The 16565-nt window shown below is 32.2% G+C and overlaps 1 pseudogene; it reads left to right on the top strand.

Moving 5' to 3' along the window:
• The first annotated feature begins 1135 nt into the window (after positions 1-1135).
• On the top strand, positions 1136-14786 carry LOC149244708 (putative magnesium transporter NIPA4; annotated as a pseudogene).
• Positions 14787-16565: the final 1779 nt, after the last annotated feature.

Here is a 16565-nt window from a genome sequence, read left to right as displayed (position 1 = left end):
GATTTTTAAATAACAGTTGATAGATATCTGTACAAGTACCAGATTGATAATCTAAACCCTATACAAAAAAATATTCAGAAGTGACATATCAATGTGTTGAGGAAGTGTATCAATGGAAAGCATGGCAGAAGAAATTACGCTCGGCGGCAATGGATAATCTAAACCCTATACAAAAAAAATATTCAGAAGTGACATATCAATGTGTTGAGGAAGTGTATCAATGGAAAGCATGGCAGAAGAAATTACGCTCTCGCCATTGCCGCCGATGCCAAAAAGTCATGGGAAAAGATCGAAACCCCATTCCACCAGCGGTCTTGATCAGTGCCAGAATGTCTATGCCGAGCCGTCTGCCCATGAAGAAAATATTTCCAACAGGGTAAGTGAGCCAGAGGCCATGGCGAGGTTTGTGTCTCCGAAGCAGAGACGGGTTCCAGTTGTGATTGGTGCCAGAGATCAGGAAAGTGGGAGGAAAAACAGTGGTGCCGGTGCCTCTAGGGTTTCAACCCCGGGATCTGTAGAAGAAAGTAATAGCGTTAATCGTGAGCAGGAGCATCGTCATCATAATAGAGTTAAAAGTTTCAGAAGGTCTATGTCCAGAGATTATCAGCACAGTACCAAACCTGCGATAGCTTTACAGGGATCAGATAGCTTCAACAGGAGGACCAAGCCAACCATGGCTTCTGATGACAGAGTGGGTGCAGTCATTATGATTATCATACTACTCTGTTTCGTTTTGTACGGTCGCTTGTGTGCAATCCTCTTCGCATGTGCATGCCTCTATCTCCTTCCAAAATTCAGAGAAGATTCAGAACGTATGACAGAAATGAATAGAAATAATGATATCAGAATGGTGTATCTTCAATCGAATGAATACAAGAAGAAAGTGATCATGGATGGATTCACGGACAGGACGCATAAATGACAGCGCAATTCACGCATTATTGAAACTTTTCATTTTTTATGCGAAGTAAAGAATTTAAAGAGTTAAGTTTTTTCAGGATTTCTGGGTATTAAGAAGTTTTTCCTTTCAGACATTCATTACTTGAATTATGTCAAAGAGGCCCAAGTTTCTGGTTAATTTATTGCCTGAAACTTTGAATAAATCCATAAATTATAAGGCGTTTGGTTAGTGATAATGACAGCTGATCAGAATGAAATTTTGAATAAATCCGGAGATGATAAGGTGTTCGGTTAGTGATAGAGACAACTGATCAGAAAACTCTTGGTCGTGGAGAAGGAAACGTGGCCGTAGGGAAAGACGAGCAATTTAATTCGATGGAAGAACATCTTTGAAACCTTCTATTTCAAAGAAGCACTCTCCAGAAGGTTATTTCGTTTGGTGCCCCAAAAAACCTTTCCTCTAATGTTTTTTTTTTTTTTCAAAATTGATTGTATAATAGAAAATGAGAAAAGGGCATGGGCTAAAGATTTGGACTTTGTTAGTCTTGGAGTTGAAAGTGATATGGATTATATATGAATTTATGAGATTTATTATTATAGAATTTAGATTTTTATGATCCATAATATGTTTGTGAGAATAATTTCGGCAAAATCACATAAAAATTTATTTGTCGAGGCATTTGATCCAATTTGAGCGATAAGTTAAATAGGGACAGCAGGCCATTCCAATAGCAATATTTCACTGAACGGATAAACAAGACCTCTAACTGCTAGGTTTGACCAAGGCCCAAGGGTAGGGATCAAAATTTATTTATTTGATAATATTATTCATATAAATTAATAGAATAAATATAATGGTAAATCTCAAATTTTGAGCGAGTGTTGTGTAATATAGATATTAATAATATTATTATTAAATACGAAATATTTCTATTATTAAAAGTAAGATTTAAATTTAGAATCTAATTAAAATCAAGAAATTATTATTTTTATTTTATTTATTTATTTATTAATTATTATTATTTTTATTATTTTTTAAATAATATTAATATTATTAATACTAATATTACTATTAAAGTGATAAAAATATAAGCTAATATCATATTACTAATATGATATAGTAATTAATAGTAATATTATTATCATTATTAACTTATAGCTAATATTACTAGCTTATAATCTGAATAATTTTATTAAAAGACTAATATTATTACTAGGGCTACATTTTTGTATTATTTATAATAGTTAATGTTATAAATTTTATTCTAAGGTTAATTTCTTTTTCTAGGAAGATTGGTAGAGGGTGAAAGATTCATTTATTACTAATTATATAAGAGAGAAATACAATATAATTCAAACATGATTAAGGGAGGATAAAGGATAACAGGAAACAAAGGAAAGCAGGGTATGAAGAGGTGGAAAATTATATTGATAAATTAGTTGATGTATTTTGATAGGTGTTATTTTCCAATATAATGGTGTCAATTCATGTATGTGAGGTGGAAAACGATGTTCAATATATATCAATCACTTTATTGATGTGGCTATGCTAGTTGATGGTCAACTTGCTTGGGCGAGATTAGTAGACTATGGTTGACTATCATTGACATTGTCTTATTATGGTTAAAAAATGTTCACTAGGGTTGAGCATGGTTGATAATGGTTAACCATGGTTGCCAAGCGTTGTTGATGGTTGATGATGCTTGACTATTGTTCAAGAAGGTTAACAAGTTTGGCAATGTTTGACCATGGTTTACTACAGTTGAACCTTGTTGACAACATTGACCATAACTGAGGGGGGTTGACCTTGCTTGACCATTAACATAACAATGTACTTATGCTACATTGTTGGGTATTGTTACATTAATGTTCGTCAACCATCATTGACCATGGTTAATGTTACGTTGGTGTTAATGTTAATGTTACATTAACAGTTGAAGAGGTGGACCATGATTGACCATGTTAAACCAATGATGTCAAATGTATTTATGTTACATTAATGTTTGTCAATTATGTTTGACCATGGTTGATGTTACGTTAGTGTTAATGTTAATGTTACATAATGGTTGAAGAGAACTGAGAAGGTTGAGCATGATTTACCATGGTCAGCCATTATTGAAAAAATGTATGTGTTACCTTTCTGAAGAAGGTTCGCCATGGCTAAGCTTGCTTGATGATGGTTGAACATGGCTAACCATGGACATGGTAATGCATGTTGAGCATGGTTGATATTATTTGACTGTCATTGAAAATTGTCGATGAAAGATGACCATTATTGATAATGGTTTATAATGGTTGCTAAGGATTGTTGGTGGATGATGATGGTTGACTATGGCTCAAGATGGTTGATGAAGTTGACTATGGTTTAACTTGATTGACAAGATGGACCATGGTTATGGATGCTTGACCTTGTTGATCGAGGTTGACCTTCATTTACCACTAATCTTATAATTATGTCGATAGGCATCTTGTTTTGTGGTTCTTCTTAGGGACATTGTAGAGAATCATCGTCCCCAATTGTAGAGATTTCCTCCAAGTGTCCTATACAAGTGTTATCTATCTGCTTTCTCAAGGTGTCATTTATCTTCTTATCCCCTAGTGAACGGCCCATGCCTGCCTACCTTCCTTTCTTTCTAGCCAGGTCAGGAAGGTGAATTGCTAATAATCAGTCTAGGGTAGGGAATGAGAAAGAACTTTCCCTTCACAAACCTTTCATGCTTGTAGATAATATTTAATGGAAGGGCGTCCTCTTGACCATGAGGGATAATCTAGACAAGCTAGATAACACCAAGGCTTGATTTAGTACTAGTTGGTTGATCTAGTAATAGCTCACTGATTTGAGTAATTTGTTCCCCCATCCCTCACTACTAAACCCAAATAAATAAAACTAAAAAGACAATGTTAACCCACTAACAAAACTATTCAATTGAATGCAAACACTACCCAACAATTAATGGAGAACAAGTTTGTTGAGCTATTGAACAACTTGCATAAGTTCTTCGATGAAGTAAATAACTTCATGTCCAGGTCAACCCCCCAATCCCGCAGCTTGAACAAGGCCCAACTTACATTCACCGATATTTATTTATTAGTGAATGAACTAGGAAATTCATCATCCAACACCAGACAAAATCATTATCATGTGTCCTAAACCAACTCCATTCTTCTCCTTGCCTAGTTGGAAGGAAGCAAATACAATTGGTTTAGCGATCAGAACTTTTGGATGATATGGGAGGAAAATGCATGCAACACATAGACAAATTTCTTCCCAATAGATGGAAAATCACAAAGGAAAAAAGGAAGTACAATGGCCTTTGTTTACTTCCAAAAGTCGAAAGCCAGATTCTAACTCAAAACATAACTTGGATTCTTTCTTTATTGCTTTCTCTAGTGCCCTTCCTCATATAAAAGGATCTTGAACCTACCGAGGGGAGGTTGGGACAAGGAAAGGATGCTTGTTGCAATGCCAATAAATCAAAGCCATTCCAGTATGCACCAACAGTCAATGGGCCTCCCCCCCCCCCATTGTAGGGGCGATCTTGGTTTGTTTGCATCTTTCTTGAAAGGAAGATAGGAAAGAAGGGGCTTTGTACTTGATCAATCACATTGTCCATTCATTTTGTCTTTGTCATGCTCTGTGAGGAAGGTTTGACAATTTACTAGAGATTCCAAGTGGGCCTCATTCAAGGGAGGCCCTTGCATGAGTCCATGTTGCTATTATTGGTTTTGATTTCTTTTTATGTTGGTGAGATTAGTTGGTTTCATTTTTGTTTTCATAAAAATTCATTTCATTTTCATTTTCTATTAAAATTCTTGTGATTGATAGGCCTGCCGAAGTTAGAAGTTGAACCTTCGTAGTTTGTTACTCAATATTGGTTGTTTTTGGCAGAGAATGCATGTTTATTTCATTTGTTGTAAATATTTATTTTGATGGGTTAGGTTTAGATCATTGAATTACCATAAAACCTAGGCTCCTCCTCTGACATGTCTTGTGATAATGTCACGAGATTGATTCTTTCACTCTCGTTGAGTATTTTCATTAGTGTGAGATTGATCATGGAGAAGAAAGGACTAGGGAAGGCAAGATCTGTTGGAGTCAGAGCATGGATGTATCTTCCCAATGCTTTGAGATCTTCCCATCAAGGTAGTTCACTTTTACATTTTTCATGTTCTAAATTTGCTTTGTTTGTTCTAACAAATAATACAATCTCCTTGCATCAGGGCTTGATATTCTAAATCCATATAGTTTCTAGCTTTTCTCTAGTTGATTATAGCACTATGTTATCAATACTGCATGTGATGAATTATAATATTCACAACCTAATTTTTTTATAAACCAAACTAAAAATTGTGGCATTTTAGTAACCTATATTGTTGTGTAATTTTGTGCACATATATCCCTTTGTCTAATTGATTTACTTGATTGTTCTTTTGTTATAGGCCTATAATCATTACATTTTATGCATCTTCACTCTGGTCCTAGAATGTTCCCATGGTTAATATGTTGCCTAATATCTTCTATGCTATTGTCACATTTATTATGTACTATTGCCATTATCTTCCTTAATTGAGCTTGTGCCCTTTCTTTGATAGGTATTGTGACTTTATCAATAAACTTAGGTTTACAATATATAATTGAGCTTGTGCCCTTTCTTTGATAGGTATTGTGACTTTATCAATAAACTTAGGTTTACAATATATAATAACAATTTTGTTGCTTGTTTGGGTTCATATCCTACTATTTCCCTAAGGCCGTTTTTTATTTGGGAGATAGATTTTGAAATGATATTTTATTTCTAAATAATCATGAAAATAACATTTATAATAACCTACTTTAACCGAAACTGCAAATATGTGAAGTTATTTTGGTCATGCACTACAACTTTTGAACTTGCTTAGAGTTTCCATTGGTTGTTGCCATCTATTATGATAGTTTCATTCATCTATTTTAATTATTAAATAATTTTTTTTACTTATTATTTAATGGATATTTAGTTAACATTCACTTTCTTTGCAAATTTATGTAATTTCTAACTTTTTCCCATGTGTAAATTATTTCCTCTTTATGTCAAGGAAAACAATCGTTTTGTCAATTCCATTATACACATGCTAAGAAATCGTTGTCTTTAGGTCATGACTTCTGCTATTGATAAACGATTTTCTAATTATAGTTAACTATTTTGCTAAACCTTATATGTTTAAGCATGCATGGTCCATAAATTTGGATTTTCTTTTTATCAAGGTGTGAATCCTTGAATTTGTGTACGGGTAAACGTTTTTCACAACTAAGCACTCAAATTCTTGTTCCTGGATATTCAAAATTACTGTCATCAAGGAGACCGCATTTAACATTGGCCTTGTGCCTTAAATGCTTGTTTGGATAGTAGCTAAGCTTTTTGGTAAAAAAAAGTCTCTCGCTAAACTTCGTTAATAGCATGCTCATTCTCAAGTTGCAAGATTAAAGCACATCTGTGGTTTGCTTAGTTAACATGTAACCCTCATTTTGCTGCCATTTACATTCCATATGTAATAAGGGTTGATGCTATTTATAGTGCTACATACAACCTTCATTTTTCTGCCATTTACATTCCATATGTAATCAAGGTTGATGCTATTTATTGTGCTACTAGCTACATGCATGGTCAGGACAATTTTTTTGGAACCTTTTTTCTTCAGAATTCAATTTGTTTGTCCTAGTTTATAGTTTTTGGAATGTACTCGTTGCACGGAGAGCCAAATTTTACAACTTACTATGACCTCGATGTGTATGTCATGGCCTCAAAAAAATAAAGTTAGTTTTTACTAGCTAATTTATTCTACAACCTAGTATGACCTCTATGTGTATGTCAAGTCCTCAAAAGATAAAAGTTAGTTTTTACTAATGTCAAGCAAAACATTAGCTTGAATCTTAAATTATATATAACTTTTTAATCATATTAATGGACTAAGATTAATTATTAAAATATAACTATGTATTATTATATATAGTTTGAATGTATAATAAATTAACTCATACATTTAATAGTTCCTTTATCATATATGTGAATGTGAATGGATCATATATTTACCTTAAACAAAAAAAATTACGACATTAAATCTCAATTTGGTAAAATATTAAACATCTTTACTCTCATTTACTAAAGCTAATAGCATCTCTTAAATTAAAGGAAAAACGTTAATTTAACAAAAGGAATTGAAAATCATGCACCAAAATCTTTTAATATTTCTTTCGATTAAATATTTTTAAAATGAATTTTAAAGGGGAAAACCATATCCTATGGATATACTAAAGTCTTAATCTTTTGAAAATATTAATTTGATGTAGTTTTTTTCTTATGTGATTATTGCCCAAAGTTTTTTTGTAATTGAAGTAGTTTTATTATAATTTTTGTTATCATGCCTTAAAAATATTATTAAATATAATATTACTATTATTAAATTTAATAACTTTGGATTAATACAATATTAAATTTAATATGATATTTAATTTTTTAGATTATAATATATATTAATATATCATGATATATATTAACTCTAGATATATATATCGAGGGAACAACAAAGACATAAAGTGATAGAGGGAGCGACAAGGGAGGTATGGAGATAAAATGAAGAAGAAAGACATAGAGAGAGAAGAGTGGAGATAGAGAGGGGTGACATGGGACAGATGGAAAGAGAATGCATATATTTTTAGATGAGATAGAGATACAAAGAAGGAGATATGAAAGGAAGGGGGAAGAGAAGGAGAGAGAGGGAGAGAGGGAGGGAGATAGTGATAGGGTTGGAGGGTGAAGAGAGAGAAGGAGGGGGGAGAGAGAAAGATGGGGGAGACAGAGGGAGGGAGCGAGATATGGAGTTGGAGGGAAAGAGAGGGGGAGGTTAGAAGAAATGCATAAAGAGAGATGGAGTTGGAGGTAAAGTGAGAGGGAGATAAGACGTGATGTTATGGGATATTGTTCATGTGGAAATTGCTACAATGGAGAGACTAGGATGTTGATGAAAGAATAAAGAAGTGGATTTCCCCTGACAATGTAATAGCCTCATAGATTTACAAAGCCCAAAAAATTCATAAAGTAGATTCCCCGTTCGGGCCTATTGTGAGCACTATTGGGGCACCCACATATGAATTAGCAAAATATGTTTCTAGCAAACTTGAACCTATGGTTTGCAAGACCAATTCTTACATTAAATACTGCATTAATGATTATATAGAAGATATAAATAAAGAAAACTTAGATCCCGAGGATAATATTGTTAGTTTTGATGTGGTCTAGCTCTTCATGAAGATTTTGTTAGATGAAGCTGTCGAGGTGGTAAAAGGAGTCATGGACTCCAGACTGCGAAGCTTGCCAAAATATGTCTCTATTCTACTTTCTTCACCTTTCAACGTGAACTCTTTGATCAGACATCGAGAATTGCTATGGGATTTCGTTCATATGGGAATTGTTACATTGGAAAGACTAAGAGATTGACGAAAGAATGAAGAAACATATTTCCCCTAATAGTGAAATAGTTCCATAGATTTATAGAGCCCCAAAATATCATAAAGCAGGTGTCCCCCTTAGGCCTATTGTTAACGTTATTGGGGCACCCACATATGAATTAACAAAATATGTTGATAGAAAACTTGAACCTATGGTTGTTAAGACCAATTATTACATTAAAGACTTCAATAATTATATAGAACTTATAAATAAATAAAAATTAGATCCTAGGGATAAGATTGTTAGTTTGATGTGGTCCAGCTCTACATGAATATTCTGTCAGATGAAGTTGTCTGGTGGTAAAAATAGTCATAGAACCCCAGACTGTGAAGCTTGCTAAAATATGTCTTTGCTCTACTTTATTAACCTTTCAAGGTGAACTCTTTGAGTAGACATTGACAGTTGCCATGGGATCATGTTCATGTGGGAATTGTTACATTGGAGAGACTGGGAGGTCCTTTAAAATAAGGCTCAAAGAACATGGTGTTGGCATCAAAAATAGCAGAACTAGGTCTTTTGCGCTTATAGAACACTCAAACAAGACATGTCACCACATATTCCTTGAAGACTAAAATAAAAGCTAAAGAGAAGTATAAATACAAACAAAAATTTCAGGAAGCTCTGAAATTATAAACCATCCTCAAAATCTGAATAGAGATGGTCGTCTGGAAGTAAGTAGAATTTAGATTCTTGCACTTACTCAAAACACGAGAACTATCAACCATAACTAATCCTTATATAATTTCACCTATTCCCTTTCATATCCATTTTCCTAATTTTCATGCTCCTTATATTCATCTTCCCTCATAAATCTCTTCGTCCCTTCCCTTCCCACATCCTTCCATTCCTCCTTTAGAAAAAAAAAATATTCCTAACTTATAATAAGAACCATTCATCCCAATAATTATAATATACTAATGTTTTATTTCAATATTAAGTTAATATTTCTTTAATAATAGATATTAACTTTATTCCTTAACATAATAATAGCATTTATCAATAATTATTAATCCTTATCTCCTCATTTATTCCCATTTAAATTATATCATTTTATTAATATTTATATTCCATCCTTACTTTAATAGTTATTATTAATAGAGGCTTAAATTAATATAATGTTTATTAATCGAGTTAATAATATAATTTTTTATTATTAACTAAACTTCATTATTAGTAGTAATTACTACCAACAGCAAGGATAATTAATTATCATAATAATAATATAATGTTATCTTTATTAATTCACCATTATCCTAGATATAAGATTTGTTAATAATTATTATTATAGTTAAATATATCTATTTCTAATTATTTCCTTAACTTGTATTTTTTTCCTTTTTCCCATTTAATTAATAAATTGGAGTTTTCTGGTCGGCCATTTCTCTCTTATCATCCTTCCTTTCCCTGTTTATTCCCTTTTTCCTTTGTCTTCTTTGTGGAATTATCCTAAAGATGAATATTGTTGTGGACTTCAAATGTCAACATAAAAATGACTACTATGGTTAATATTCCAAATAATCATTCTCAATATTCTCAACACAAAAATCCTCAATCATTTATTAATAATATAATTTATTGATATTAATATTTATAATATAGATATATTATTAATAATATTAATGTAATAATTCATATTATGATACCATAATAATGTTATTATATTATCATTAATATTAATATTAAGATATATGTGCTTGGTATATGACTATAGCTCCATTTTCACAAACTTATTAACATATAAAAGATGGAAAATGTTACCTATCATATATCAACCACATTTACTAATGTGGTCATGCTAGTTTAACTGATTTGGAATTTTGCATGTTGATAATGAGTCTCTTGGCATACACATGGTTAATGGGTAAAATGGAATTTTAAGGTTTAATTTAACTTTTTGGAACTATATGAACAATATCTATAAATCTTAGCATTATCTTTACTGTAACTTTTTTGCACATAAAAGTGAGATGTGGATGCCATTAATAATTTATTTTTTAAAACTACATGAACAACATTTAAAATCTTCAGCATTGGCCATAGCATAAGCTCTTTTGATCAACTCTTTGGCATCTAAGAGAAATGTGGGTGCCATTACAATTAACTGGGGATCATTGATGGATCTCATCTCCTTAAACATAGTTGGGAGGGAAACAAGACCCTAGGCATCAAGGATGGATGATACAGGGGCATCAACAACAAGCTTATCCGAAAGAAATAATGATAGCATAAAATGATGAAAAATATGAAAAGGGGAAAACATTTACAAGTAAACTTTATTTGTAACACAAAGATAGTTGATGAACCATGTACGAGAAAGAGTTTCCTAAAGAATTGATGGATAGAACGACTAGAAACCCATGTATTTTTGTGGGGGGTAATTATTTTATATGGACATCAACAACATGTGTGTTTGAAGGAATAAGGTGAAAGCATGGAGGACGCGAAAAGAAGATGATCAATCCAAAACGATAGAATATGCGAACACTGAGAAGATGATAAAATAAGAGATTTTGACCAATTCTTCGACATCTAAGTGAAATGTGGGTCTCATTACAATGAACCGGGGTTCATGGATGGATTTCATGTCCTTAATCATAGTTGGGAGGGAAACAAGACCCTAGGCATCATGATGGATGATATAGGGGCATCGAAAATAAGCTTATAGGTAAAATCTATTTGCGACAAAAAGATGGTTGACGAACCATGTACAAGAGAGAGGTTCTTAGAGAACTAACAAATACAATGACTAGAAAACCATGTATTTTGGTGAGTGGTAATTATTTTATATGGACTTCAACAACATGTATTTTTGAAGGAACAAGGTGAAAGCATGAAGGATTTGAGAAGAATACCATAAATCCAAAAACAAAGAAGATGCGAACACTAAGAAACAAGTTTAAGGACCAAGTGACAAAAACGAAATTTCAAATAATTGTTAAAGAGGGAGTGGAACAGAATAATTCATATTTGTATTCTTTAATGAATTATATGATGTAAAAATATGATAATTTAAATTAAATCTAGAAATATACATGTCAATGAAAGGTGAATAAATGAGAGATAATAGGAATGAAGATTGTTGAGAAATCATTGAGAGATTCATGTAGATAAGATAGAGGATTTGGTAAATTGATTTCTTACTATATTTTAGGAGATGCTTAAGGATTTGATGACTAAGTTTGTCTATGGTTGTTATAGTTCCCTTATAAACTATAAGGAAAACATTTTTAATCTTCCCAACATTACTATGAGATTGTATATGTGTACTAATACATATTTTCACGTATATGAGAATTACAGTGTTAAATTTCTATTTCCTTCTTTTATTTGTAAGTTTCAATGTATATTTTCTATTGTAGTTTATGAATTTAAATGGTACAGATGCTTTTGAACTCCTGTATGTGGATCAAGGATTGCAGCTTAGGCACTTGCAGGAATTCATGCTCATAGATAGAGGTAATTAGAATTGTAAATGTGAGGTTTACGGCTTTATTGGAATAACTGGTATCACTAATAGCCTACTGGCTATTTGCCTCACATCAAGTTGTATCAAATCAAAAGGTTATTCTCTTTGGGGTTGAGGGTGTCACCTTGACATTGGATGTAATCGTTGGTGTGGATTGTGTGTTGTAGGAGGATCGAATCAACATCTGTAGCATTATCTGTGAGGAGTTGTGAGCCTATCTATGTGAAACCATCAAGAGAGAATTGAATCTCTCATGTCATGTGCTTATGTGTGGGAATTTCTCATAAGAACAATGAGACCAGAGTTTAAAAAATTGTATTGTTATATTTCTTCTATTTCTAAGTGGTGGATTACCATCGTGTTACATCATTGGTGTTGTTTTTGAGTAAAAAAGAACCAACCATATCTCTTTCATTGCACCTAGAGTAGAGAAATAATACTTATGTATTAGTAAAGGTGAGTCTCTATGAATTTTCTAGAATGGTCTCTCCATACAAACCATTTCCATCAAATCATTGACTAATTGGGGAAAGATCGTAGTTGAAATCTATTTGAATGGGCACACATTTGAAGGCATGGTTTGAAGTTAAAGCTTCATCGTCTAGTATTTGGAATGTAGGTCATCCTCATGGTAACTTAAAAGCAAGATATAATTACTTTTGTTTATTCGAAGCATTGAATGTATGAATTTCACATTGAAGGTGATAATAATGATATATCATTGTTTTCAAACTTCAATTTATGATAGCAAGAAAAAATGATTGGTATGGGAAATGAATGTAGTTGATTTCCTTTTTGTCCATTATTTCAATTTAATTACGAAATTTTTATGTGAAAGTGGCACCTGTGGTGCTCTGTAATGGTGAGAGCTATGTCTAAATGTGTGATATTGTTGCCCTCAACTAGAATGACCTTAGATCCATCAAACACTAGATCTATCATGCACCGAGAGGGGTAAAATCGCTCGAGGTGAAAACCTTTACTCAAGTTATATACACCAAAAAATAAGGTTTTCATCTTGATGGATTTAATACCTCTCTCGATGCACGATAGATCTGGTGTTAGATGGATCTAAGATGGTTTTAATGAAATGATAGTGCACATGGAAATGTCCTACAAGAGTAGGTGGCTATACATACCTATATGAGCCACTTTGGTGGGATGGCAAGATTACTAGTAAGTGCATAATTTTTTCTTTATTCTCACACTTTTCCTATGTTTTTAGTTGTGTAATTGAAGAGTGGCCATGAATAATTTCTTTATTGCATGCCCACATAGTGTTTTTGTGTTTGAGAAATCAATTCTTGTTCTGTTTTTCAATGGACTAAAAAAATCTTATCTATCTTAATTATAAAATTCTCAAACTTGTTGAGTTATATGATTTGAGAACATGTGTATTAGTTTTTTAATTATTTCACAAGTAGTGTAATGATATTTCCTTGCAGAACCTAGAACCCTCAATATCCCAAACCTAACGTAGTTTGCCAATTGCATTACTATGTTTTGAGATCCTACTACACTTTTGAGTATATTTCCATCTTGGTATGGACACCTCATTTTTCTCACATGAAAACAAGAATATTATTCTTGTTTGATCTAAAAGGGATTTTATTGTATAATATCTAAGTTGTTTCACTCCATATGCAATGATTATTTTGGAATCTCATACCTTATTCTGGTGTGTTGATGCACATAGTTCACTGACCACTTTATGTTTTCATTTTTAATTTATGTTTTCAAGCACATTAAACATGATATGTACTTGCAGAAGATTATTTATCTTTAATAGAGAATAAGTAGACAAACTAATTGGCTTGATGTGGTCAATTATAAAAGTGATTGTTGGAGAGGCTATCGATTTTGCAGTGTATGCACTTGCTCTAGCTATCTTTGTCACCCCCTTAAGTGCACTAAACATTATTGTTAGGTATGCATGAATAATTATCACTAATATATGTTTATTATTTGGTCATAGGTAAAATAGTAGAGCGGGAAAAATTTAAACTCAAAGGATACAACTTAGAATGACTAAATTTTTTCATACTTGTGCAATGAAATACTTGCACATATTATACTGAAGGAGAAGCTACACATATTTGGTATTCAATATTGTGTTCTTTGTGTTGTTGTCTCAGCCAAAAGTTTCATACATGCGCATAAGGAATGGGATACTGAATCTATGAAGGAAGTGTGTAACCTTGCCGTTCCTTATACTGAATCTATGAAGGAAGTGTGTAACCTTACCATAGAGGCAAGTAACATATCTTACTTTTAGGGTTATGCTTCTACTTCATTCTATAAGTGTATGCGACCCCATTTAAGAACAATGATTATTAATTTATTGTTTTTTGAAATTATACCCCAGACTTATTTTTTCCCTCATTCAAGGACATGAGACATGACCTTGAATTTTTATTCTTTGTCGTGACATATATCTTGAAATTTCATATTATGCAAAAAAACTTTCTTGTTATATGCGACATTGGTTGTATCAACAACTTTAGTTCTCATTTTTCATTTTGTTCCATATTATGATTGCACTCATATTATGGTATACATTGGTGTTTTATTCTTATAGGATCTCTCTCGGTATGTCTTGATAACTATTTATGAAAATTGCAAATAGGTTGTTTGTAATTTCGTTTTGTGTATGTCTTAGGAATTTATAATCCATAATATTTTTGCTTATATCATAAGGAATTTGTATTTTCTTTCTTCTTATGCCTATTTTATTTTGGCAAGTCATGAGTTTTAAGGCACTAGAAATTGCTTTGAAACTTACATTTTAGGGACTGAATGAACTTATCTACCCACAAACATGAGCTTGTTCCCTAGTTGTCATCACTTGTGTTATCACACGAAAGAATTATTTAAATAAGGTTGTTAATTCTACCATGAATGTTTTGATCCATGTAGTTATACGTTTCCTTTCCTAAAATACATTTCATGAGTCATGTTTTGATCCATGTAGTTATACGTTTCCTTTCCTAAAATACATTTCATGAGTTCAATGGCACAATGGACCAAAACTTATAATCCTTGAAATAGTGCACGTGGTTTTTAAGTATAAAAATTCTAAGAACAATGTGTTAAGGGTGATTGTTAATGTTTTTTTTGGTTGGGGGAGTGGGAAAAGTAGTTTTAAATGCAATATTGCATGCATTTTACACTTCTAACGTATTTATTTGGCATAAAAATGCTTTAGTGGTATTCATAATACCGGTTCTTTCTACAACACGCTATATTTATGGTGATCATGCATAGATTTCTAGCTTATTGTATGAAATAAAGAATTAACTGTTTTAATTCATATTTCGATTTAGAATCTAAATATGTGGTGCTTTATACTTGGTTGACTTAGGGATGTGGATGCTTACTAATGTAAAAGTTCTCAAGCTCAATTCCATTCTATAGGAAGTGACACATGTACAATGGAATCATGTTCTTAATGAAAACAAGGACAATAAATTGAGTACTTGCACTACTTGATTTTTCATGAATATTGGACTGAATTCTTTTCCCTTCTATGGTTTTGTGGCTTTGGAGTAGAATTACAACAACATATTACTTCCACCATGCATGGAATTTCATTTCACATCTATAATATGGATTTTATACTTTTGAAAAAGATTTTATACTTTTGAAAAAGATAAATTCTGACAGATCATGTTTTCCTCCTTTGAACTCTTCAGATCTGTTCTACATCTTGTGAGGGATAAGAGTGACAAAATTTGTTTGGTATGATACTCATTTCCAATAATTCTAAACACCTTTTAAAATAACACTTTTGAATAGCGGAAAATGTGATAGATCAATTTTTCCCCTCTTTTAACACTTCACATCTTTTCTCGTTCATCTTGTCATGGATGAGAGTGACAAAAGTTATTTGGTTTGATACACATTTTTAGTAATTTTAAATACCTTTGGAACATCCAAGTTCTAATGTTCTAGAAAATTTAGCATGAAATTGATAATAAGCCTAAGGTAGACATTAGGGAACTATGTTATGATTTTATAGATTGTTAAACCTTAAAATTTTCAAGCACATTTAAGCTTAGAGATCTATTGCGTAAATTTTAGCCATGTATTTAAATAGGGATTGGAAGGTTTATAGTAGTTGTAAAGATGAATTACTAGGGCTTGTATATATTGCTTGTGGGATCTCCAAATGCATGGTATACATGAGTTTATGTGGTCAAAATCTATTTCAACATTGTAGGCTAGCAGTTTTTTGTCGCAACATTCCCTTTCATTCTTGAAATTTGCAATTTTTTTAACTTTACACATTTTGTAATGGCTTTTTTCACAATAGAATGACATTATCTATGTGATTTTCTCATCACCACCTTTGGTTGCTCGCATCGTAGGAAATTTTTTGGATAATTCGCTACATATGGGAGAGATTTCAACAAGGAAAGACAAAGGCTATCATTGGTGGGATAAGTTTTGTTCATTCAAAAATGATTGTAGAAGTGAAGAGTTTTATGCTCTCCCTTTCCACTTGACCATGTTTTTCCCATGTTTATGAGGATGAAACTCTATTGTAGAAGCGGGGTATCTATTTTATCAATAGCCTTTGTTCATTTGGAGAATATTTGTGTATTCATTGGGTTAGAATGTCTTCAATTCAAAAAGAGACAACTTCACATTGTGAAGTATAAGATGTCTATATTTTATCTCTAGCTCTCTGAGAGGGAACTACTTGCACAAATTAT

This window comes from Pinus tabuliformis, chromosome 8 (assembly GCF_031772625.1).
Source record: "Pinus tabuliformis cultivar Carrire ecotype Pingquan chromosome 8, CPIR1, whole genome shotgun sequence".
Classification (NCBI taxonomy): domain Eukaryota; kingdom Viridiplantae; phylum Streptophyta; class Pinopsida; order Pinales; family Pinaceae; genus Pinus; species Pinus tabuliformis.
Note: the sequence above shows the minus strand (reverse complement) of the source record. Positions and strands in the feature narration are given on the sequence as shown.